Source organism: Vigna unguiculata, chromosome 7 (assembly GCF_037176805.1).
Source record: "Vigna unguiculata cultivar grain cowpea cultivar isolate G323 ecotype 2 chromosome 7, ASM3717680v1, whole genome shotgun sequence".
Classification (NCBI taxonomy): Eukaryota; Viridiplantae; Streptophyta; class Magnoliopsida; order Fabales; family Fabaceae; genus Vigna; species Vigna unguiculata.
In genome coordinates, this window is record NC_140798.1 from 21,701,148 (window position 1) to 21,716,996 (window position 15,849).

Sequence of the window (15,849 nt, forward strand, 5' to 3'; positions counted from 1 at the left end):
AAAAGAAAAGGAAGTAAAGAAAAAGATTATGGAAAAGGTAGTAGAGAACAAGGTGTTTAATCGAAGGCCACCCATATTTAGTTGCATTCGTTGACGAAAGCGACAACAATGTTGTAAGCCAAAGATATATGGAGAAACTCAAGTTACCAACAAGCTTTAATCTGAATCAAGCAAGGATCAAATTCAGTACATGACTATGTGTGAAAGAAGTATTATGTGATATTGCTCCCACGAACTCTTGTCATCTTCTTTTGAGATGGGCATGGCTTCATTTTAAAGCGCGCAATCTTGATGAACGTTCCCTTTATTTGAGGAATGAGGGACATGAAATGAAGTTGAAATTTATGACAGCAAGACAAGCCAGTAAGGATCAACATAGGCTGAAGGAAAAATAGAAAAAGAAAGAATAGAAAAGGAAGAAATATAAACTGTAGAAGGAAGGGAAATTGAAGAAAAAGAAAAGGAAGTAAAGATAAAGAAGGTGGAAAAGGAAGTAGAGAAATATGGTGTTTCATCGAAGGCCACCCATGTTCAGTTGCATTCGTTTACGAAAGGGACAACAATGTTGTAAGCCAAAGATTGGTGGAGAAACTCAAGTTACCAACAAGCTTTCATTCGAATCAAGCAAGGATCAAATTCGGTACAGGACAATGTGTGAAAGAAGTATTATGTGATATTGCTCCTACAAACTCTTGTCATCATCTTTTGAGATAGGCATGGCTTCATTTTAAAACGCTCAATCTTGATAAACGTTCCCTTTGTTTGAGGCATGAGGGACATGAAATGAAGTTGAAATTTATGAAACCAAAACAAGCCAGTAAGGAAAAACATACGTTGAAGGAGAAAATAGAAAAAGAAAGAATTGAAAAAGAAGAAATATAAACTGTAGAAGGAAAGGAAATTGAAGAAAAAGAAAAGGAAGTAAAGATAAAGATGATGGCAAATGAAGTAGGGAAATAAGGTGTTTCATCGAAGGCCACCCATGTTCAGTTGCATTCGTTTACGAAAGGGACAACAATGTTGTAAGCCAAAGATTGGTGGAGAAACTCAAGTTACCAACAAGCTTTCATTCGAATCAAGCAAGGATCAAATTCGGTACAGGACAATGTGTGAAAGAAGTATTATGTGATATTGCTCCTACAAACTCTTGTCATGATCTTTTGAGATGGGCATGGCTTCATTTTAAAACGCTCAATCTTGATAAACGTTCCCTTTGTTTGAGGCATGAGGGACATAAAATGAAGTTGAAATTTATGAAACCAAGTGATGTGTGCGTATTTTTGCCCTTATTTAATGTTTAATTATGGGTATTTAATTGAATTTGTGTGTTTAAGGATTGATTTAATTGGGATTTCCTATAATTGGGTTTATTGAGCTTGAGATACAAAAACATGTTAAAAATAGCTTTTTAGTTGCATAAATGTTCGTTGGATATTTTGAGGTGTGTTAGTGCAGCTGCAGCTAAGTTGAGCTCATGAAGGTGTGGAAATAAATTGATTAAAGCTTCATGACACCTTAATCCAAGAATAAGAAATTATCAAAAGCACAAAACTTCAAGCCAAGCATTGCATGAAGACGGCAAGAAAAACTTGAAAAAGTGAGGAAGTTTGGCTAAACCGAGAAGAGAGGAACAAAAAAATTGGATCCTGCGGTTTTCTTTATCTTTATGATAGAAGATAATTTGGGAAAAATATATCTTTAGATATTTTATTTGATATTTTTAAATAATTATCTTATTTAATTATATCATAAAATATTAAAAGATATTAACTACCAATCTTTTTAAATATGACAAGATCTTCTGGAATATTTTTAGATCCACAACAAACAAATATATGTTGAAGATATTGGATTATTTAGAAGATAATTTGAGGAGATTGCAAAGGGTTGATTTGGAATATTAATACAAATATTAATTGGTGATAATTTATCATATATCTTTAAGTAATTAATTAATTTAATTATATTAGATATTGATATTATCAACCAATTATATTTGTCAAATAGTCTATATCTCTCCAAGTATTTTTAAATATTTATATTTATCTTTATTTCAAAAGATATTTGAGAGATTTTAGCAACAGAAAAGCTCAGTCCAATTCCTATATAAAGAGACCAAGGGAGAAGTAGAAAACAAGCTCGGCACGTCGGAATTTAGGAACCCTTAGGGGGACCTAATTTCTTTCTTCTCTCCATTCTTCTATTTTTATTTTGTATTCCATGGATTGCTAAACTTCTTGGGTTGATTCCATTGTAATTTCATTATGGATTTTGAGGTTAGAATGAAATAATTTCTTTGTTCTTTTTTATTATTGTTGAGGTTTTAATTCATCTATGTCTTTTATCTTTGAATCACGTAAAAAGTAATGATTTTAAATCTATATGCATGTTGATCATATGAGTTCAAGGGTTTTTAAATTTAATTGAAACTTTACTTTGATTTTATTTAAAAACTTTCATGTGATTGAATGAGTTTTTACCAATAATTGAGACTTTACTTTGATTAAAGGTATTTACTCTAACTAAAATTAATTGAGACTTTACTTTGATTAATTAAGCTTTTTATTTCATGAGGAGATAAAAGACTAGACATGATTAGGCATAGTAAATTTGATTGAGACTGTACTTTGGTTGAATTTACTGTGGATAATCTAAAAGTTCTCACTTTTAATTGAGACTATACTTTGGTTAAAAGTGAGAACGCCAACAAATTAATTGAGACTTTACATTGATTAATTTGTAAATCTATAATAATAATTAATCGAGCAATAATCTTTAGATAACCGATGATGAATCTATTTTGAAAAAGTAATGGAATCAATCTATTTTCTTTACTATTGTTTATATCTTATTTTATCTTTTTATCTTTATCCCTCCTATTTTTATAATTTTATTTGACTAACACTTGTATAGTTTTATAAGAACTAATTTGTTAAAAATCAATTCCGTGTTCGTTGGGAGACGACTTTGGGTTACTTTACCCTTACTATTTTGTTGACTACTTTCTTAACAATACTGAAGTTGTTATAGATAAGTAGAATTAATTTGATCGTGTCAACGACAGCGTTATCACCAAGACAAGCTAGTAAGGATCAACACACGTTGAAGGAGAAAATAGAAAAAGAAAGAATTGAAAAAGAAGAAATATAAACTGCAGAAGGAAGGGAAATTGAAGAAAAAGAAAAGGAAGTAAAGATAAAGAATTTGAAAAGAAAGTAGGGAAATAAGGTGTTTCATCGAAGGCCACCCATGTTCAGTTGCATTCGTTTACGTAAGGGACAACAATGTTGTAAGCCAAAGATTGGTGGAGAAACTCAAGTTACCAACAACCTTTATTTCGAATCTAGCAAGGATCATACTCAGTACATGACAATGTGTGAAAGAAGTATTATGTGATATTGCTCTCACGAACTCTTATCATCTTCTTTTGAGATGGGCATGGCTTCATTTTAAAACAATCAATCTTGATGAACATTCCCTTCATTTGAGGCATGAGGGACATGAAATGAAGTTGAAATTTATGACACCAAGACAAGCCAAGAAGGATCAACATACGTTGAAGGAGAAAATAGAAAAAGAAGGAATTGAAAAAGAAGAAATATAAACTGCAGAAGGAAGGGAAATTGAAGAAAAATAAAAAGAAGTAAAGAAAAAGATCATGGAAAAGGTAGTAGAGAACAAGGTGTTTAATCGAAGGCCACCCATGTTCAGTTGCATTCGTTTACGAAAGCGACAACAATGTTGTAAGCCAAAGATTAGTGGAGAAACTCAAGTTACCAACAAGCTTTCATTCGAATCAAGCAAGGATCAAAATCGGTACAGGACAATGTGTGAAAGAAGTATTATGTGTTATTGCTCCCACGAACTCTTGTCATCTTCTTTTGAGATGGGCATGGCTTCATTTTAAAACGCGCAATCTTGATGAACGTTCCCTTTGTTTGAGGCATGAGGGACATGAAATGAAGTTGAGATTTTTGACACCAAGACAAACCAAGAAGGATCAACATACATTGAAGGAGAAAATAGAAAAAGAAAGAATAGAAAAAGAAGAAATATAAACTGCAGAAGGAATGGAAATTGAAGAAAAAGAAGAGGAAGTAAAGAAAAAGATTATGGAAAAGATATTAGAGAAAAACGTGTTTAATCGGAGGCCACCCATGTTTAGTTGCATTCGTTTACGAAAGCGACAACAATGTTGTAAGCCAAAGATTGGTGAATAAACACCAGTTACCAACAACCTTTCATCCGAATCAAGCAAGGAACAAATTCAGTACATGACAATGTGTGAAAGAAGTATTATGTGATTTTGCTCCCACGAAATCTTGTCATCTTCTTTTGAGATGGGCATGGCTTCATTTTAAAACTCTAAATCTTGATGAACGTTCCCTTCATTTGAGGCATGAGGGACATGAAATGAAGTTGAGATTTTTGACACCAAGACCAGCCAAGAAGGATCAACATACGTTGAAGGATAAAATGGAAAAAAAAAGAATTGAAGAAGAAGAAATATAAACTGCAGAAGGAAGGGAAATTGAAGAAAAGGAAAAGGAAGTAAAGAAAAAGATTAACGAAAAGGTAGTAGAGAACAAGGTGTTTAATCGAAGGCCACCAATGTTTAGTTGCATTCGTTTACGAAAGCGATAACAATGTTGTAAGCCAAAGATTGGTGGAGAAACACCTGTTACCAACAACCTTTCATCCGAATCAAGCAAGGATCAAATTCAGTACATGACAATGTGTGAAAGAAGTATTATGTGATATTGCTCCCACGAACTCTTATCATCTTCTTTTGAGATGGGCATGGCTTCATTTTAAAACGCTCAATCTTGATGAACGTTCCCTTCATTTGAGGCATGAGGGACATGAAATGAAGTTGAAATTTATGACACCAAGACAAGCCAAGAAGGATCAACATACGTTGAAGGAGAAAATAGAAAAAAAAAGAATTGAAGAAGAAGAAATATACACTACAGAAGGAAGGGAAATTGAAGAAAAAGAAAAGGAAGTAAAGAAAAAGATTAACGAACAGGTAGTAGAGAACAAGGTGTTTAATCGAAGGCCACCCATGTTTAGTTGCATTCGTTTACGAAAGCGACAACAATGTTGTAAGCCAAAGATTGGTGAATAAACACCAGTTACCAACAACCTTTCATCCGAATCAAGCAAGGAACAAATTCAGTACATGACAATGTGTGAAAGAAGTATTATGTGATTTTGCTCCCACGAAATCTTGTCATCTTCTTTTGAGATGGGCATGGCTTCATTTTAAAACTCTAAATCTTGATGAACGTTCCCTTCATTTGAGGCATGAGGGACATGAAATGAAGTTGAGATTTCTGACACCAAGACCAGCCAAGAAGGATCAACATACGTTGAAGGATAAAATGGAAAAAAAAAGAATTGAAGAAGAAGAAATATAAACTGCAGAAGGAAGGGAAATTGAAGAAAAGGAAAAGGAAGTAATGAAAAAGATTAACGAAAAGGTAGTAGAGAACAAGGTGTTTAATCGAAGGCCACCAATGTTTAGTTGCATTCGTTTACGAAAGCGATAACAATGTTGTAAGCCAAAGATTGGTGGAGAAAAACCAGTTACCAACAACCTTTCATCCGAATCAAGCAAGGATCAAATTCAGTACATGACAATGTGTGAAAGAAGTATTATGTGATATTGCTCCCACGAACTCTTATCATCTTCTTTTGAGATGGGCATGGCTTCATTTTAAAACGCTCAATCTTGATGAACGTTCCCTTCATTTGAGGCATGAGGGACATGAAATGAAGTTGAAATTTATGACACCAAGACAAGCCAAGAAGGATCAACATACGTTGAAGGAGAAAATAGAAAAAAAAAGAATTGAAGAAGAAGAAATATACACTACAGAAGGAAGGAAAATTGAAGAAAAAGAAAAGGAAGTAAAGAAAAAGATTAACGAACAGGTAGTAGAGAACAAGGTGTTTAATCGAAGGGCACCCATGTTTAGTTGCATTCGTTTACGAAAGCGACAACAATGTTGTAAGCCAAAGATTGGTGGAGAAACTTAAGTTACCAACAAGCTTTCATTCGAATCAAGCAAGGATCAAATTCAGTACATGACAATGTGTGAAAGAAGTACTATGTGATATTGCTCCCACGAACTCTTGTCATCTTCTTTTGACATGGGCATGGCTTCATTTTAAAACGCTCAATCTTGATGAACGTTCCCTTCATTTGAGGCATGAGGGACATGAAATGAAGTTGAAATTTATGACACCAAGACAAGCCAAGAAAGATCAACATACGTTGAAGGAGAAAATAGAAAAAAAAGAATTGAAAAAGAAGAAATATAAACTGCAGAAGGAAGGGAAATTGAAGAAAAAGAAAAGGAAGTAAAGAAAAAGATTAACGAAAAGGTAGTAGAGAACAAGGTGTTTAATCGAAGGCCACCCATGTTTAGTTGCATTCGTTTACGAAAGCGACAACAATGTTGTAAGCCAAAGATTGGTGAAGAAACACCAGTTACCAACAACCTTTCATCCGGATCAAGCAAGGATCAAATTCAGTACATGACAATGTGTGAAAGAAGTATTATGTGATATTGCTCCCACAAAATCTTGTCATCTTCTTTTGAGATGGGCATGGCTTCATTTTAAAATGCTAAATCTTGATGAACTTTCCCTTCATTTGAGGCATGAGGGACATGAAATGAAGTTGAGATTTCTGACACCAAGACCAGCCAAGAAGGATCAACATACGTTGAAGGATAAAATGGAAAAAAAAAGAATTGAAGAAGAAGAAATATAAATTGCAGAAGGAAGGGAAATTGAAGAAAAGGAAATGGAAGTAAAGAAAAAGATTAACGAAAAGGTAGTAGAGAACAAGGTAGTAGAGAACAATGTGATCGTGTCAACGACAGCGTTATCACCAAGACAAGCTAGTAAGGATCAACACACGTTGAAGGAGAAAATAGAAAAAGAAAGAATTGAAAAAGAAGAAATATAAACTGCAGAAGGAAGGGAAATTGAAGAAAAAGAAAAGGAAGTAAAGATAAAGAATTTGAAAAGAAAGTAGGGAAATAAGGTGTTTCATCGAAGGCCACCCATGTTCAGTTGCATTCGTTTACGAAAGCGACAACAATGTTGTAAGCCAAAGATTCGTGGAGAAACTCAAGTTACCAACAACCTTTCATCCGAATCAAGCAAGGATCAAATTCAGTACACGACAATGTGTGAAAGAAGTATTATGTGATATTGCTCCCACGAACTCTTATCATCTTCTTTTGAGATGGGCATGGCTTCATTTTAAAACGCTCAATCTTGATGAACGTTCCCTTTGTTTGAGGCATGAGGGACATGAAATGAAGTTGAAATTCATGACACCAAGACAAGCCAAGAAGGATCAACATACGTTGAAGGAGAAAATAGAAAAAGAAAGAATTGAAAAACAAGAAATATAAACTGTAGAAGGAAGGGAAATTGAAGAAAAAGAAAAGGAAGTAAAGAATAAGATTATGGAAAAGGTAGTAGAGAACAATGTGTTTAATCGAAGGCCACCCATGTTTAGTTGCATTCGTTTACGAAAGCGACAACAATGTTGTAAGCCAAAGATTCGTGGAGAAACTCAAGTTACCAACAAGCTTTAATCCGAATCAAGCAAGGATCAAATTCAGTACATGACAATGTGTGAAAGAAGTATTATGTGATATTGCTCCCACGAACTCTTGTCATCTTCTTTTGAGATGGGCATGGCTTCATTTTAAAGCGCGCAATCTTGATGAACGTTCCCTTTATTTGAGGAATGAGGGACATAAAATGAAGTTGAAATTTATGACACCAAGACAAGCCAGTAAGGATTAACATACATTGAAGGAGAAAATAGAAAAAGAAAGAATTGAAAAAGAAGAAATATAAACTGCAGAGGGAAGGGAAATTGAAGAAAAAGAAAAAGAAGTAAAGAAAAAGATTATGAAAAGGTAGTAGAGAACAATGTGTTTAATCGAAGGCCACCCATCTTTAGTTGCATTCGTTTACGAAAGCGACAACAATGTTGTAAGCCAAAGATTCGTGGAGAAACTCAAGTTACCAACAACCTTTCATCCGAATCAAGCAAGGATCAAATTCAGTACACGACAATGTGTGAAAGAAGTATTATGTGATATTGCTCCCACGAACTCTTATCATCTTCTTTTGAGATGGGCATGGCTTCATTTTAAAACGCTCAATCTTGATGAACGTTCCCTTTGTTTGAGGCATGAGGGACATGAAATGAAGTTGAAATTTATGACACCAAGACAAGAAAAGAAGGATCAATATCGGCTGAAGGAGAAAATAGAGAAAGAAAGAATAAAAAAGGAAGAAATATAAACTGCAGAAGGAAGGGAAATTGAAGAAAAAGAAAAAGAAGTAAAAAAAAAGATTATGGAAAAGGTAGTAGAGAACAAGGTGTTTAATCGAAGGCCACCCATGTTCAGTTGCATTCGTTTACGAAAGCGACAACAATGTTGTAAGCCAAAGATTGGTGGAGAAACTCAAGTTACCAACAAGCTTTATTCCGAATCAAGCAAGGATCAAATTCAGTACATGACAATGTGTGAAAGAAGTATTATGTGATATTGCTCCCACGAACTCTTGTCATCTGCTTTTGAGATGGGCATGGCTTCATTTTAAAGCGCGTAATCTTGATGAACGTTCCCTTTATTTGAGGAATGAGGGACTTGAAATGAAGTTGAAATTTATGACACCAAGACAAGCCAGTAAGGATCAACATAGGCTGAAGGAAAAATAGAAAAAGAAAGAATAGAAAAGGAAGAAATATAAACTGTAGAAGGAAGGGAAATTGAAGAAAAAGAAAAGGAAGTAAAGATAAAGAAGGTGGAAAAGGAAGTAGAGAAATATGATGTTTCATCGAAGGCCACCCATGTTCAGTTGCATTCGTTTACGATAGGGACAACAATTTGTAAGCCAAAGATTGGTGGAGAAACTCAAGTTACCAACAAGCTTTCATTCGAATCAAGCAAGGATCAAATTCGGTACAGGACAATGTGTGAAAGAAGTATTATGTGATATTGCTCCCACAAACTCTTGTAATCTTCTTTTGAGATGGGCATGGCTTCATTTTAAAACGCTCAATCTTGATGAACGTTCCCTTAATTTGAAGCATGAGGGACATGAAATGAAGTTGAAATTTATGACACCAAGACAAGAAAAGAAGGATCAACATATGTTGAAGGAGAAAATAGAAAAAGAAGGAATTGAAAAAGAAGAAATATAAACTGCAGAAGGAAGGGAAATTGAAGAAAAAGAAAAAGAAGTAAAGAAAAAGATTATGGAAAAGGTAGTAGAGAACAAGGTGTTTAATCGAAGGCCACCCATGTTTAGTTGCATTCGTTTACGAAAGCGACAACAATGTTGTAAGCCAAAGATTCGTGGAGAAACTCAAGTTACCAACAAGCTTTAATCCGAATCAAGCAAGGATCAAATTCAGTACATGACAATGTGTGAAAGAAGTACTATGTGATATTGCTCCCACGAACTCTTGTCATCTTCTTTTGACATGGGTATGGCTTCATTTTAAAACGCTCAATCTTGATGAACGTTCCCTTCATTTGAGGCATGAGGGACATGAAATGGAGTTGAGATTTTTGACACCAAGACAAACCAAGAAGGATCAACATACATTGAAGGAGAAAATAGAAAAAGAAAGAATAGAAAAAGAAGAAATATAAACTGTAGAAGGAATGGAAATTGAAGAAAAAGAAGAGGAAGTAAAGAAAAAGATTATGGAAAAGATATTAGAGAAAAACGTGTTTAATCGGAGGCCACCCATGTTTAGTTGCATTCGTTTACAAAAGCGACAACAATGTTGTAAGCCAAAGATTGGTGAAGAAACACCAGTTACCAACAACCTTTCATCCGAATCAAGCAAGGATGAAATTCAGTACATGACAATGTGTGAAAGAAGTATTATGTGATATTGCTCCCACGAAATCTTGTCATCTTCTTTTGAGATGGGCATGGCTTCATTTTAAAACGCTCAATCTTGATGAACGTTCCCTTCATTTGAGGCATGAGGGACATGAAATGAAGTTGAAATTTATGACACCAAGACAAGCCAAGAAAGATCAATATACGTTGAAGGAGAAAATAGAAAAAAAAGAATTGAAAAAGAAGAAATATAAACTACAGAAGGAAGGGAAATTGAAGAAAAAGAAAAGGAAGTAAAGAAAAAGATTAACGAAAAGGTAGTAGAGAACAAGGTGTTTAATCGAAGGCCACCCATGTTTAGTTGCATTCGTTTACGAAAGCGACAACAATGTTGTAAGCCAAAGATTGGTGAAGAAACACAAGTTACCAACAACCTTTCATCCGGATCAAGCAAGGATCAAATTCAGTACATGACAATGTGTGAAAGAAGTATTATGTGATATTGCTCCCACGAAATCTTGTCATCTTCTTTTGAGATGGGCATGGCTTCATTTTAAAACGCTAAATCTTGATGAACTTTCCCTTCATTTGAGGCATGAGGGACATGAAATGAAGTTGATATTTCTAACACCAAGACCAGCCAAGAAGGATCAACATACGTTGAAGGATAAAATGGAAAAAAAAAGAATTGAAGAAGAAGAAATATAAACTGCAGAAGGAAGGGAAATTGAAGAAAAGGAAAAGGAAGTAAAGAAAAAGATTAACGAAAAGGTAGTAGAGAACAAGGTGTTTAATCGAAGGCCACCCATGTTTAGTTGCATTCGTTTACGAAAGCGACATCAAAGTTGTAAGCTAAAGATTGGTGGAGAAACACCAGTTACCAACAACCTTTCATCCGAATCAAGCAAGGATCAAATTCAGTACATGACAATGTGTGAAAGAAGTATTATGTGATATTGCTCCCACGAACTCTTGTCATCTTCTTTGGAGATGGGCATGGCTTCATTTTAAAACGCTCAATCTTGATGAACGTTCCCTTCATTTGAGGCATGAGGGACATGAAATGAAGTTGAAATTTATGACACCAAGACAAGCCAAGAAAGATCAATATACGTTGAAGGAGAAAATAGAAAAAAAAGAATTGAAAAAGAAGAAATATAAACTGCAGAAGGAAGGGAAATTGAAGAAAAAGAAAAGGAAGTAAAGAAAAAGATTAACGAAAAGGTAGTAGAGAACAAGGTGTTTAATCGAAGGCCACCCATGTTTAGTTGCATTCGTTTACGAAAGCGACAACAATGTTGTAAGCCAAAGATTGGTGAAGAAACACCAGTTACCAACAACCTTTCATCCGGATCAAGCAAGGATCAAATTCAGTACATGACAATGTGTGAAAGAAGTATTATGTGATATTGCTCCCACGAAATCTTGTCATCTTCTTTTGAGATGGGCATGGCTTCATTTTAAAACGCTCAATCTTGATGAACGTTCCCTTCATTTGAGGCATGAGGGACATGAAATGAAGTTGAAATTTATGACACCAAGACAAGCCAAGAAAGATCAATATACGTTGAAGGAGAAAATAGAAAAAAAAGAATTGAAAAAGAAGAAATATAAACTGCAGAAGGAAGGGAAATTGAAGAAAAAGAAAAGGAAGTAAAGAAAAAGATTAACGAAAAGGTAGTAGAGAACAAGGTGTTTAATCGAAGGCCACCCATGTTTAGTTGCATTCGTTTACGAAAGCGACAACAATGTTGTAAGCCAAAGATTGGTGAAGAAACACCAGTTACCAACAACCTTTCATCCGGATCAAGCAAGGATCAAATTCAGTACATGACAATGTGTGAAAGAAGTATTATGTGATATTGCTCCCACGAAATCTTGTCATCTTCTTTTGAGATGGGCATGGCTTCATTTTAAAACGCTAAATCTTGATGAACTTTCCCTTCATTTGAGGCATGAGGGACATGAAATGAAGTTGATATTTCTAACACCAAGACCAGCCAAGAAGGATCAACATACGTTGAAGGATAAAATGGAAAAAAAAAGAACTGAAGAAGAAGAAATATAAACTGCAGAAGGAAGGGAAATTGAAGAAAAGGAAAAGGAAGTAAAGAAAAAGATTAACGAAAAGGTAGTAGAGAACAAGGTGTTTAATCGAAGGCCACCCATGTTTAGTTGCATTCGTTTACGAAAGCGACAACAATGTTGTAAGCCAAAGATTGGTGGAGAAACTCAAGTTACCAACAAGCTTTCATTCGAATCAAGCAAGGATCAAATTCAGTACATGACAATGTGTGAAAGAAGTACTATGTGATATTGCTCCCACGAACTCTTGTCATCTTCTTTGGAGATGGGCATGGCTTCATTTTAAAACGCTCAATCTTGATGAACGTTCCCTTCATTTGAGGCATGAGGGACATGAAATGAAGTTGAAATTTATGACACCAAAACAAGCCAAGAAGGATCAACATACGTTGAAGGAGAAAATAGAAAAAGAAAGAATTGAAAAAGAAGAAATATAAACTGCAGAAGGAAGGGAAATTGAAGAAAAAGAATAAGAAGTAAATAAAAAGATTATGGAATAGGTAGTAGAGAACAAGGTGTTTAATCGAAGGCCACCCCTGTTCAGTTGCATTGGTTTACGAAAGCGACAACAATGTTGTAAGCCAAAGATTGGTGGAGAAACTCAAGTTACCAACAACCTTTCATCCGAATCAAGCAAGGATCAAATTCAGTACATGACAATGTGTTAAAGAAGTATTATGTGATATTGCTCCCACGAACTCTTGTCATATTCTTTTCAGATGGGCATGGCTTCATTTTAAAGCGCTCAATCTTGTTGAACGTTCCCTTTATTTAAGGAATGAGGGACATGAAATGAAGTTGAAATTTATGACACCTAGACAAGCCAGTAAGGATCAACATAGGCTGAAGGAAAAAATAGAAAAAGAAAGAATAGAAAAGGAAGAAATATAAACTGTAGAAGGAAGGGAAATTGAAGAAAAAGAAAAGGAAGTAAAGAAAAAGATTATAGAAAAGGAAGTAGAGAAACAAGGTGTTTAATCGAACTCCACTCATGTTTAGTTGCATTCGTTTACGAAAGCGACAACAATGTTGTAAGCCAAAGATTGGTGGAGAAACTCAAGTTACCAACAAGCTTTAATCCGAATCAAGCAAGGATCAAATTCAGTACATGACAATGTGTGAAAGAAGTATTATGTGATATTGTTCCCACGAACTTTTGTCATCTTCTTTTGAGATGGGCATGGCTTCATTTTAAAGTGCTCAATCTTGATGAACGTTCCCTTTATTTGAGGAATGAGGGACATGAAATGAAGTTGAAATTTATGATGCGAAGACAAGCCAGTAAGGATCAACATAGGCTGAAGGAGAAAATAGAAAAAGAAAGAATAGAAAAGGAAGAAATATAAACTGTAGAAGGAAGGGAAATTGAAGAAAAAGAAAAGGAAGTAAAGATAAAGAAGATGTAAAAGGAAGTAGAGAAATAAGGTGTTTCATCGAAGGCCACCCATGTTCAGTTGCATTCGTTTACGAAAGGGACAATCATTTTGTAAGCCAAAGATTGGTGGAGAAACTCCAGTTACCAACAAGCTTTCATTCGAATCAAGGAAGGATGAAATTTCAGTACGGGACAATGTGTGAAAGAAGTCTATGTGATATTGCTCCCACGAATTCTTGTCATATTCTTTTGAGATTGGCATGTCTTCATTTTAAGACGCTTAATCTTGATAAACGTTCCCTTTGTTTGAGGCATAAGGGACATGAAATGAAGTTGAAATTTATGACACCAAGACAAGCGAAGAAGGATCAACATACGTTGAAGGAGAAAATAGAAAAAGAAAGAATTGAAAAAGAAGAAATATAAACTGCAGAAGGAAGGGAAATTGAAGAAAAAGAAAAGGAAATAAAGATAAAGATGACGGAAAAGGAAGTAGAGAAATAAGGTGTTTCATCGAAGGCGACCCATGTTGAGTTGCATTCGTTTATGAAAGGGACAACAATGTTGTAAGCCAAAGATTGGTAGAGAAACACCAGTTACCAACAAGCTGTCATTCGAATCAAGCAAGGATCAAATTCAGTACGAGACAATGTGTGAAAGAAGTATATGTGATATTGTTCCCACGAACTCTTGTCATATTCTATTGAGATTGCATGGCTTCATTTTAAACGCTCAATCTTGATGAACGTTCCCTTTGTTTGAGGAATGAGGGACATGAAATGAAGTTGAAATTTATGACACCAAGGCAAGCCAAGAAGGATCAACATACGTTGAAGGAGAAAATAGAAAAAGAAAGAATAGAAAAAGAAGAAATATAAACTGCAAAAGGAAGGGAAATTGAAGAAAAAGAAAAGGAAGTCAAGAAAAAGATTATGGAAGAGGTAGTAGAGAACAAGGTGTTTAATCAAAGGCCACCCATGTTCAGTTGCATTCGTTTACGAAAGCGACAACAATGTTGTAAGCCAAAGATTTGTGGAGAAACTCAAGTTACCAACAAGCTTTCATCCAAATCAAGCAAGGATCAAATTCAGTACATGACAATGTGTGAAAGAAGTATTATGTGATATTGTTCCCACGAACTGTTGTCATCTTCTTTTGAGATGGGCATGGCTTCATTTTAAAGCGCTCAATCTTGATGAACGTTCCCTTTATTTGAGGAATGAGGGACATGAAATGAAGTTGAAATTTATGATGCCAAGACAAGCCAGTAAGGATCAACATAGGCTGAAGGAGAAAATAGAAAAAGAAAGAATAGAAAAGGAAGAAATATAAACTGTAGAAGGAAGGGAAATTGAAGAAAAAGAAAAGGAAGTAAAGATAAAGAAGATGTAAAAGGAAATAGAGAAATAAGGTGTTTCATCGAAGGCCACCCATGTTCAGTTGCATTCGTTTACGAAAGGGACAATCATTTTGTAAGCCAAAGATTGGTGGAGAAACTCCAGTTACCAACAAGCTTTCATTCGAATCAAGGAAGGATGAAATTTCAGTACGGGACAATGTGTGAAAGAAGTCTATGTGATATTGCTCCCACGAATTCTTGTCATATTCTTTTGAGATTGGCATGGCTTCATTTTAAGACACTTAATCTTGATAAACGTTCCCTTTGTTTGAGGCATAAGGGACATGAAATGAAGTTGAAATTTATGATGCCAAGACAAGCCAGTAAGGATCAACATAGGCTGAAGGAGAAAATAGAAAAAGAAAGAATAGAAAAGGAAGAAATATAAACTGTAGAAGGAAGGGAAATTGAAGAAAAAGAAAAGGAAGGAAAGATAAAGAAGATGTAAAAGGAAATAGAGAAATAAGGTGTTTCATCGAAGGCCACCCATGTTCAGTTGCATTCGTTTACGAAAGGGACAATCATTTTGTAAGCCAAAGATTGGTGGAGAAACTCCAGTTACCAACAAGCTTTCATTCGAATCAAGGAAGGATGAAATTTCAGTACATGACAATGTGTGAAAGAAGTATTATGTGATATTGTTCCCACGAACTCTTGTCATCTTCTTTTGAGATGGGCATGGCTTCATTTTAAAGCGCTCAATCTTGTTGAACGTTCCCTTTATTTGAGGAATGAGGGACATGAAATGAAGTTGAAATTTATGATGCCAAGACAAGCCAGTAAGGATCAACATAGGCTGAAGGAGAAAATAGAAAAAGAAAGAATAGAAAAGGAAGAAATATAAACTGTAGAAGGAAGGGAAATTGAAGAAAAAGAAAAGGAAGGAAAGATAAAGAAGATGTAAAAGGAAATAGAGAAATAAGGTGTTTCATCGAAGGCCACCCATGTTCAGTTGCATTCGTTTACGAAAGGGACAATCATTTTGTAAGCCAAAGATTGGTGGAGAAACTCCAGTTACTAACAAGCTTTCATTCGAATCAAGGAAGGATGAAATTTCAGTACGGGACAATGTGTGAAAGAAGTCTATGTG